Source organism: Psammomys obesus, unplaced genomic scaffold (genome assembly GCF_907164565.1).
Source record: "Psammomys obesus unplaced genomic scaffold, mPsaObe1.curated_primary_1811, whole genome shotgun sequence".
Classification (NCBI taxonomy): Eukaryota; Metazoa; Chordata; class Mammalia; order Rodentia; family Muridae; genus Psammomys; species Psammomys obesus.
This window is the reverse complement of record NW_026592118.1, coordinates 23,376,745-23,388,187: the sequence shown is the minus strand read 5'-3', so window position 1 is coordinate 23,388,187 and position 11,443 is coordinate 23,376,745.

Genomic DNA, 11,443 nt, shown 5'->3' with positions numbered 1-11,443 from the left:
GTTCTTCTTCTCCCTATGGGCACAACCCTAAGACACACTGCTAAGCTGTCCTGTTTGAGGTCCAGTGTCTACAGCTCAAACACATGTGTCTTAATTAAGTTTAGATGTGGCTCCTTACAGCATTAAGGCTAAATTCTAATTATAAGCTTAACAATTTCCATCTTATACAATGTTAAAAAAATACATAAGGAGAAGAATAAATATTACAATTTTTAAAACATAAAGAAGTAATGTACTTCCTTTTCTGCTAATATTTTTATTTATATGATGTCCCTCTGAACAAGACTTTACAACCTCAGTATAAGCAGCAGCTTCATGGTGTACTGAGCCTTGGAGCAATAACAGGCAGATTATTTCCACACATGAAATTCACTAACAATGCAACTCTCTTGAAACCTCAGTGATATTTGAATTGAGTAATTCATTACAATTGTAATAGAAGCAAAGCCTAGGCCTATTGTAATCCTTAAATCCATACCTTGTCCTTGCAAACTCTCTTTCTCTGAGAAAACTGTAGAATCATAGGCATGTCACTATACACCTGCTAATGGCTATTGTCTTAGCTTCCAGAGGTCAAGGTACTTGACAGTTATTAAAAGAGTTATTTGCTACAATTGATCTTATATTTTTATAGCTGTGTAATTTAGTTTGCAAGAGCACTTTAGCAACATATATTTTTCTGCATACATAATGAACTTGCTCAAAAATATTTAAATATCAGACATAGTGTAAATGGGCTACATAACATTAAATACTCTTGTTATTTAAGAAACAGATTAAATGAATGAGATAAAGTTTTATTCATTGTCACAAACATAATTCCAGAAGAATTTTATGTTGGAGAGAGAACAGTAAGTATGGTATTTTAAATTACCTAATTATAATTTGATTATGTATAAGTTTATTTTAAATGTTATTGAGATATATTTAACCATAATAATGATATCTTATGAGGAGTAATATCCTTTCAGTAGAAAATTAACATATTTCAATATAATTTCAATTATATATTATATATACATTTTGCATATCACATACAAATGACTAAAACAAAGCCAACTAAGATAGGGATAAAACTCTATGTCCTTTGTTGGTGATTATTAATATTTATTATTGATTTATCTTTTAGTTAAACAGTGGTTATTCCTAAAGCAGCCATATACCCAAATCACCACACAGAAACTAGGACTTACTTAACTAACCTAGAGCAAAATGCTGGGCAAAATTACTTCATCATAAACCTCCAAGCACGCATAGCTTCCTCCCATTGTGATTTCCCACAATATACTTGCTTTTTAGGCATATCTTAGATCTGGTTCATCTCTCCTGGTGTTTCAGGTCCTCTCCTCTCAGATCTCTCATTGGCGAACCCTCCTCCCCCTTGCTTCTTTCTCCTCCTCTCCCGACCAGGATGTCCCACCCTATTCTCTCCATTGCTCAGCATTGGCTGGTTGTTTTATTGGCAATACAGAGAACAAATGCTAGCATGTTTACACAAACTTGAGACAGTGATGCTTAGAATAAGCATTACAATGCAATGGCAGGATTGAAACCAGATAGTGGGGTAGAGAAATCAGCATTTGAAAGAACAAGGGTAAATTATATACATTCTACAGGAACTTTAAGGCAACAGTCCATCAACAGGTAAATAAAAAGCCAAAACCTGGTTTATGAAAATATCTCACATTGTGCATAGTTTTAAAGAGGAAGAGCAGTCACCTCAGTGTGGAAAGACCTGAGTAAGAACCTATATAAAGCAGGATGGAATGATATACAACTGTAACCCTATAACCGAAGAGGCATATGTAAATCCTTGGAAGTTGCTGGCCAGCTAGAATAGTCAAAATTTTGAGCTCCAGCTTCAATGAGAGACCTTTGTATCAATAGATAGATAGATAGATAGATAGATAGATAGATAGATAGATAGATAGATAGAACAGAAAGCAAATGAAAAACAAAACAAAATAAACACCTGATCTCGACTTTGGGCCTCCACACACCCCTGCACATACAAAACTAACAAGAACTATGAGCTCTGACAAAAAAAAAAAAGGAAGGAAGGAAGGAAGGAAGGAAGAAAGAAAGAAAGAAAGAAAGAAAGAAAGAAAGAAAACCAGTATACAAAATGTTCTGATATCCATATAAATTCAAAAACAACTGTGTAAATGAAGGTTGAGGATATTATCCTAAATAAAATAAACCAGTCACAAAAGAGCAAGCATGGCTGAAGAGATCACTTCCTGGGTAAAATGCTTGCTGTGCCAAGCCTGAGGGCCTGAGTTTGGATCTTCAGTTGCTTTTTAAAAGCCAGATATGGAAATGTACACCTGTGTACCCAGTGGCTGGCTGGCAGGGACATAAGTAGATCCCATGGTTCTTTGAGTAACGAGAGTAAGAAGAACTGTACATGCCAGCAAAAATTATGAGAACCACTCTCAAAATCCTCTAGCATCCAAATACACACATGTGCTGCACCCACAAACACACACACGCACACACACACATACACACGCACACACACAAACACTCGCATTGTTAGGCCCAGGGGGAGCCTAATTTCCAAGAAGGCAGATGAGGGAAAGCCAGAAGACTGGATAGATGCAATTGCAAGAGATTTATTGCAATGTGGCTGCCCCGCAAACCAGCAAGGAACAGCCAGGAGAGACAGAAGCCCCGGGGGTAACATGGAGGGTTGTAAGCTTGGCAACACTGCATTGGGTAGGGTAGTTGACTTTTAAAATAATTGCTCTATTTTAGGCGCCAAGTCCAGTCAGCCCCCCCCCCCGTTGGTGGGCAACGTCATCTGGTACTGCAGATCTGGACACTCCTCTGCAGCAGGGTGGAGACCTTTGGCATTCCTTTGCAATAGGATAGGTCTTGTCTCAATTCACCCGCTTCTCCTCCTGCTTTCTGGAAAAGTACTGGGAGAACTTAGTTTAATATGGGGTATAAAATTTTTAAAGAAACCTGTAAAGTTAACTTGTTCCTTTCAGCACACACACACGTGTGTGCATCCATGCATGCACACATACACACGCTACAAGCACAGCATAACAAGGCATCCAAACCTGTGACATTCATCTATAAACTAAGGTCGAAATGGTGGTTACTAGGGTTGAGTGGCAGGGAAAGTGGGACGGTTTAGTGGATATACAGTTCCCGATTTTCACACGTGAATAAAATGCGATTGATTGTGAAAGTATAAAATCCAAATTTCTTGTTTGAACTGAACAGAAATTCATTGAAATATCTATAATTTGGGTCTGGATAATATTTGGTGAGTGGTGTTTTTACAGTGAAGTTATTTTAAAATTTTTAATATTTCTGTTTGCAGAAATTCAGTTGTGGTCTTCCCAGAATTATTTGCTCCAGACACACGTCTACATGTATTCTAGTATTCTACAATGGCACAGCATGTTCCCAAATGGAGAGAAACAGGTGTAAAATGAACATTGAATTCAATGTCCATATTTCTCCTTGCAAAGTGAGTTCTTTAAAGGATGATCTGCTTTATTAGCTGCCAATCAAAGACCTTGGTGTCCTCCACAAGACAAGGTTTCCCCATGTTTCCATTTAATAACATCTCCCCCTTTGTGTTAAGGAAGGCAGAGACTATGGTGTAACTCTATTTACTAGATTTGTTTTGACTTCTTTGAAATATGGCATAGAGAATAATTATTAGAATACCTGCATTCTCTTCATCATATGTATGCGTAGTTATCTATAATTCACCTATGTAGCTTCAAATTCTTCAACTGAAACAAAGGAGGAAAATGTTAATTTAATTCAAAAGATTTGATACCCTAGTTTTATTCTGTATTTTTTTTTCCCCGAAGATCCTGGCAAAATTCTTCTTTAATACTAATGACAACTTACTTGAGTGATAAAGCTTGGATGTTGGGTTTATTTACATTTCCTTAGCCACACAGTCCAACTTCAGGTTGGCATGGGAGTCATTTACTATCGCCTTTGTAGTTAATAATGATGAGAACGTTTTTTTGTTATAATCACAAAATGCCAATATTGTATGAAAATAATTATGTTTTAAAATGTTTTTCCAAAAAGTAACTGCACTCTGCATATACATGTATATATGCATATATTTACATATACAACATATATCCATAAATACATAAACATATACTTCTGTACCAAATACCATGCTTGGCTCTGCTTCTAAATTATCTGAGAAGATGAGTAGTTCTCAACTTCCTTAATGCTGTGACATTTAATACAGTTTCTCACGTTGTGGTAACTACAATCAAAAAATTATTTTAGTAGCTACTTCATAGTTATAATTCTGCTAGTGGCATAAAGGTAATCACGATGTAAATATCATTTTTTTTTTCTGATCTTAGCTGATCTTGTCTTAACTGATCCCCGTGAAAGGGCCATTTGATCCCACACGAGGGTTGCAACACACAGCTTGAAAAACACTGCCATAGACAATCTGACATTGCTGAGTTTATATTTTCAAATAAGGGAGCTGGATTCAGGGAATTGAAGTGTGTAATATATAAAAGACCCAGCTACAGTGAATAGGAGAAATGTACATTCAGGCATCTCTGGCTTCCAGCCTGTTTCACCATGACATCATGCTGCTGAAACATAAGGTTGAAACCATTCCAACCACATTTGTTTAAATACTTGCTAATCTTGAAGTGAACTCTTGATAGTTTGTTGTAAACTTCATTGACCTAGTACCCGAATTTGCATTTCATTCAGGACACATATTTAACTAGTTAGCAAGAAACATCAAAAAATGTAAACATATTTAGAAATCCAGTTTATTTGAACCTATACATTAAAAGATGAATGACCCATCTCCGGTCACAGAGATCATTTAAAGTTGAACTTTGAGTCAAGCTTGTTTGCTTACCAAATTTGGTATACGTTAAGTGGTATGTAGCATCCATAAATACAGAGAACACAAAAGGTCTTTACCACATCATAGTTTGGGTAACACTTCATTTCACCAAACACAAATATAATATAACTTCTCTATTCTATATTTATGGGGCAGGTGTTGACCATATAATAATAACTTACTAAAGTAATGTCAACTGGCAAAATATACCCCACGCACAAGCATTGGTAAATACAGTAAGTGCATAGGAAAATGCACTGTTTATTTCTGTTTTCCAAATGGGAGAAAGGGTTACAGCACATGGCAATTACCTTGAGGCTTTTTGCTTCATGAAGGTAGCTTCCAATTTCATAACCACAATTCCAGAGGATAGAATCAGTTGTGGCCTTGGGCTTTAAGTCCTTCTTCCACATCCCCCTGCCAATCAGAGCAAAGCATTCCATCCTTGGAATGGAAACATAAAATTTCTAAGATAGGGAGAACAAAGAAGGAACAAGCTACCATCGAGTGAGGTCATTACTGAACATCCCTAAACTCTGCTCAATGCCTCTTAGCTAGGAGGTAAGAAGAGTAATCATTTCCAAAAATGGAACATTCTTTTTATTTATATGTAATTAACAGGCTTTCTCTCCGAACATCACACAAGTCCAAATAATATTTCCTGCTTGTATAATATGTACAGATTATGGAGCTAGTATTTTAGAAATTATGAAGTATAATATTGTTAATTAATTCTTAAATATATTTGTTATGAGTTCAGTTCATGAGTTAAAGTAAATTGAGACAAATTCCAGTGCTGTGTTGATAACTTTGTTGGTTCTGTCTTACTCCTTTGACCTTTTCTGGAGAATTGCTATATACAAAGCCTGACAGCATTGATAGGCAGGTTTTTGCAGGTTTTTATTTATCTGTCATTGGGTGTGTTATCCGTGATTGAGTACTAGCTGGCATTCTTTAGTACCTGTGTCATAGAAGGAAGAGAATAGAACTGCATCAAGAGGGACTATCACCAAGGCATACACAGACATAACTGGGTTTCAGAGAAAAACGTAATCCAGCATGATCTTGACATGACACCAGGGAGAAAATTATAAAGTGAAAGCAAATGGCAATTTAAGTGAACTACTTAAATTGTTTAACTTAAATGGGAAGTTTAAAAGATTTACGCATTTTATTCTATGTGCGTGTATGAGTGTCTACAGGTATTTATGTGTGCTGTGTACAATGCCCCATGCTCATGTCATCTAGCAGAGCATCGGATCCCCTAGAACTGGACATAACAGGAAATTATGAGCATATTCTTGTGGGTTCTGTGAACCAAATCCTGAGAACTGAACCAAGGTCTCTGGGATAATAACAAGTTCTCTGAAAGAACCACATTCCTCAGGGAATTTGAACTCAACTTTCTTCCCTTTAGAATATCAGTTTGCACACTGATCCTAGTACAACAGGGAGATGCTTGGGGTGTGATAGGCAGGCTTAAATAAAAGTGCTCACAGCTGGTAGGTTAATGAATTGATTCAATCCTATGCATTTTAAAAATATCTTAACATTGGAGGATACTGAGTGAAGTTGTATATAATAATTTTAATATACCTAAAAGTGATTTGAAACAAAATAGTATGATGTCAATAAATTGAATTAAGAAGAAAAAATATATAAACCAAATTAAAAAGCAGTCTAAACTTTTTTTTTTAATTTTTATGCTAGTGTCTAAGAATCTCAAATTGGGAGGATTATAATTCTAAGTGCCGATATTTGGTCTTGTCTTTGTTGGCTGGGTGTTTTTTTTTTGTTTGTTTGTTTGTTTTGTTTTTTGTTTTGTTTTTATTTTCTTGTTTTTGTGGTCCTCTCAGGTTTTTAGTAACATGTGCTGGTTGTGATGTTACCAGTAAGAAATTCTTCTGGGATCCTGATGAGTGTGGACACTGGAGGTCCCAAGGAAAGTGTGTTTCTGGATATTGGGGGCTGGCACTTAGGAATGGTGATAGGCTAGGAAGGGTGCATTGAGAGGGTCCACTGGAGAAAAGAAAGAAGTTTTTTTTTTTTTTTTTTTTTTCATCAGGTTCTGTTTTATCCCTTGGGAATTGGGGCACAGAGTCAGGCCAGACTACAGGAAGTGGTCTCCTACAAAACTGGGATGAGGCTCCGGGATTGGATTTGGAAGAATATAAGAATAGTCAAAGATCCAAAGTTCGTCTACCTGCCTCCCTGGCTAGAATGGCCTTTGGGTTGCCAGGGAGTGCCTGCTGGTGTTTCCTGCTGAGGCAAAGCAATGAGTGGGGAGCTGAGGTGGTTTGCACAGGCTTGAAGGGGAAAATTAGTGTGATCCACTGGAGATGGCAGAAGTGGGGGAAGAGGTCTCTGTAGGAATTCTGCTGCAAAGACAAAAAGGAGACTGGGTATTTAGGCTTTGGAAAACGGAAGAAGAGGTAAACACCTTCAGTTAGCCTACATGCTTCCCTGGCTGGAGTTCTTGGGAGTTTCCAAGAGTACCACTGTTTTTGCCTCTCTGCCCGTCTGTCTGTCTGCCTGTCTGTCTATAAACAGTCACTGCAGCTCACAATGTTGGTCTTTCAAGGTCTGATGACTAAGAACAGTAGACTCACAGTTTATTCTCAAGTTTTCACTTGATTCAAATTCAAGTGTTCTGTTAACTGACATTCCTGGCTACACATACGCAGAGTCAGCCAAAGAAAATTAGGACGACATCTCTGTTAATCTCCCATCTAACCCATGACATTTTTCTAGGAAGAAGATAAAAATTTCCCAGGAACCTTTTGTTTACAGGTAGAAGAACTGATTCAAGTAGTTCCCTCCCTGTAATGTACCATTTCACACACACAGATAGTAAACAGTCCTTTAGCAGTTTATCTGAACTGTCAGAGGAGTTGCTGAATTCCTGTTCAGCGTTACGATTGGATCTCGCCTGCTCTCACTTGGAAAGAATGTTTTGAGTTCAGAGAGGGGGAAACAACTCACATGTGATTACTATAGTAAATTTTTCCAGGGGTGTTTATTCTGAGCAGACAGAGGAAGGTACTGAAAAAAAAAAAAAAATGACCCAGACTAGACTTCTACACCACAGCCGTGGGCGGGGCCGGTTGTTTTTAGAGTAGCTGAAGCAAAGAGAAGATGATTCTTATTTTCTGAGTTCGCTAACTTGCTGTGACATGAAAGGAAGCTGTGGGATGGTGACTAAGCCAGCGGGAAGAGTGGAGAGGACTGTGACTAAAATAGAGTTGGTGTTTAAGACATTTACTTAATTGTTGCTTCTTGACAAGGCTCCTCTTTCCTTTCCATCGCATGGCTTCGATGGGCCTTCGGTTTACTCTTTCAGACATTCACTGTTCCAGTAACTATTTTGTATTTAACACACAAAAAGAAGCTCTTCTTTTTTATCCTTCAATATATATTTTAAAGTTAGCATAAATGACTTACTATGGCAATGATTAAAAATATTGAAGTAAGGAAGTATTAGAAGCCCAACCTTAGCACACAAACAAAATCTAAATCAGAAGCATGAATATGTTTTAGGTCTTTCTAGTTTATAAGTATTAAGTGGAAAAGACGCTTTTGTGATTGACATTTAAAATCTGACCAGAAACTTAACAGCGAGCAATATAAATTTATATTTAGTTAATCATCTTGCTCACTTGTTTAAACTCATAGAACATGGACTTCTTCAAGATTTATTTTTTAGTTCCTTTTCAGACCAATACTGCCTGTACTGAAGTAATGCCACAGCTTTTTGTAATAATGCAATGTTTTCACCAGCTTCAGTTCTCAATATGGTATCTTCGGATCACGGTTGTAAGTTTCAATTTGAAAGTTGGCTAACAGTATATCAGAGAAAAAGAACACATACCTATTATCCCAGTTCTAGGAATATAGAGGCTGAGGGAACTCAGTGAGCAGAAGGCTAATCTGGAATACATAGTAAGTTATTGGCCAGTCAGGGTTACATAGAAAGACTTCGTCAAAAAGAAAAAAAAAAATATATATATATATATATATATACATAATTAAAAATTCCTTTTTATTTTCTCACACACACATAGAAACACACACATGATTATGGTTTCCCTTTCCTCTTCTCCTTGTAGTTCCTTAGGCTAACCTCCTATCTGCTTCTCTTAAAAAAAAAAAAAAAAAAACAGCTTTCTAAAGGACAATAATATAATAAGGTAAGATGAGACAAATACTAACACATTTCAATTAAATAAAACCAACAAACAGAAGGAAAAAAGCCCAAGAAAAAGCACCAAAGACAGAGATTCACATGTCTGCACTCAGGAATCCCATAAAAACATATAGCTAGAAGCCATAATATGTTAAAAAACAAAAACAAAACTGTAGGGTAAAAAGAGAGAAGAAAAAAAAAACAAATTATCAAAAGAAATTAAAAATTGAAACAAACAAAGAAGCAAACCAGCCTTGCGTGACATTGTAAGATTTCCACAGATGCCACAGAATTAATTTTCTGTTGGTTATCTACTGCTTAGCATGAAGCCTGTCCTAAAGAGTAGTTTGTTTCCCCAGTGGAATTTCCTTGAAGGAAATAAAATTCTTATTTGTTAGTGATTATCAATTGGAAAGTGCTTCTGTGTTATCTAGGCTTTTTAATCATGTTAAAGTTAAATAATATAATATTCCTTCTAGCATAAGTCACTATCCCATCCACTATATAACATTTTTCATTAGTTTCTGGATTAACCTTTCCCAGAGTTATTTTGGGAGGAAAAAAATGTATATATAACCTATTTATCACAATTGGTAGTACTTAAAGGTATAAAATGCAATTTTGTGGCTTGGTTTCTTTCATTAAAATAGATTTTAAGATTCAATTTATACTGATTTTGTTCTTGTTTTCTAATAGCTGCTATTCTTTTCCTATGATAATCTAATCAATTAGTTTCTTCCACATGGTTTAGATTTTCAAATTCAACCATTACAAAATAACATCACGACATACAACCTTTTGCATATGCTGTTTGTAATTTGAAATGTTTATCTTCAAGGACAGCTCCAGAAAGTGAGATCCCAGTCAGAGAGTGTGTGTACATGTGGATTTTATTAGCTATGCGCAAGTTTACCTCTACAGGGATTGAATATTTTAGAACAAGTGAGAATACCTGCTTTCAAAGCCTGCACTGCAGAGTCTCCTTTTATTTGATGTTAAACAGTGTTTATCTTCCCCTATGAGTGTGTGTGTGTGTGTGTGTGTGCGTGTGTGAAGATTCTCCCTGCATCTTTTATCCCTTCATCTTCTTTTCTTTTCTTATCTTTATTTTTTCAATATTTGCAGATCTTAGTTTGCTAGGTTAGCTGAATTTTTACTGTTATAAAACATTATAAGTCATCCTCTTTGGAACCCAAGTGATATATGAATTATGGCTGCCAGACATGACTTTCATCATCCTTACTATAGAGCAAACTCAAGTCTTTTTACACTTACATGGTACCATTTCTGAGCTGCAGCCTTTCAGAGTTCCTTCTGACAGCTTTTTCCAGAAGAGTAAGCAATAACCCTTCCTTATGTCAGTTAGAAAAGAAAGGGAAGGCAGCTGGTTTTCTTATGTGTGCTTGGAGAGGGGGGTTCTCTGATGAGATTCAGAGCTGCAGAGAGAAATAAGGGCATTGACTGCCACCTAGCACAGGCGATCTGGAAGAGAACTGCATTCTCTGTGAGGCTTCTCCAGGGGATGACAGTTACATTTCCTGTACAGTCAGAATACACTTCTGTGTGGCTCTGAAATCTAACTTTTTTGCCACATCTAAGCCTGTCTGAACTGAGCCATCAGGGGGGAAGTGGCAGATTATTGAAAAAGTATTTAATAGTGACAGTTTTAAGATGTAATGATTGATTTCCTTGGGCAAGGAGTTTAAAATTTCAGGAAAAAATGTCTTAACCATGGTACCCATCAGAAACCCTCAGGGAACTATTTTTAAAATTAATTTTCCAAGCCTCCACCCCAAATGTAGTGAATCAGAACTCTGTTACTGTGTCCAAGTTTGCTGGCATAGACACTCTTATGGCAAAATGACAAGTTTAAGGTATGAAATAATACTTGGAAGGGTTCTGATAATGGGTATCATTTGAGATTTCATGGTTACCCATGTATAATCATTTTTTTGATGGTACATTTTTATTTGTCATTATTGAATGGCTAAAAAGTACTCAATGTTTTGATGATAATCCTTTGACAACCAGATTTATGACAGATTAATTCTCAGGTTGTAGCTTGTCTTTTTTCTAAAAACACATGTATAAAAGATGTTTTGTAACTTTGATTTTAAAAATCAATGTGGTTAACTATATTATCTTAAACATTTTTAGAATAAAAATTTTTCCAGAATATTTCCTTGACATGAAGTCATGACCCCCAAACATCTTCATTAAAAGTACTTATGTTTAATTAGCGAGTTTCAGAACAACCCATACTAAGTAACAAGATTCTCTTAAAAGTGAAACAGTTACAATTCAGCCAAGGCTGGCCACCAGTTTATTGGCTTCGGTTTTAGAAATAAAAAAAAAAAAAAAAAAAAAAAAAAAAAAAAAAAAAAAAAAAAAAA